The following is a 213-nucleotide window of genomic DNA, read 5'->3' as shown; positions in this document are numbered from 1 at the left end:
TCGAAACTTCCCTTTTCAATGCGGTCGCCTTTTTCTCAAATTCGTASTAATCGCTTGGTTGTTGTTGTATGAAGCGACACCTCCGGCTGGTTTGTTCGAACAGTTTTGGTGGATATTTTGGTCATGAAATGCATGTTTGCACAACTCGTCAAGATTTTTTTCAAAATGAGTACCGTAAATAGGTCCCTTTGGGCATGCTTGATAGTATAAATT

Source organism: Bactrocera latifrons, unplaced genomic scaffold (assembly GCF_001853355.1).
Source record: "Bactrocera latifrons isolate USDA-ARS-PBARC rearing strain unplaced genomic scaffold, ASM185335v1 scaffold_100, whole genome shotgun sequence".
In the NCBI taxonomy this organism is placed as follows: domain Eukaryota; kingdom Metazoa; phylum Arthropoda; class Insecta; order Diptera; family Tephritidae; genus Bactrocera; species Bactrocera latifrons.
The sequence above is the reverse complement of the archived record's forward strand: the minus strand, read 5'-3'. Positions refer to the sequence as shown.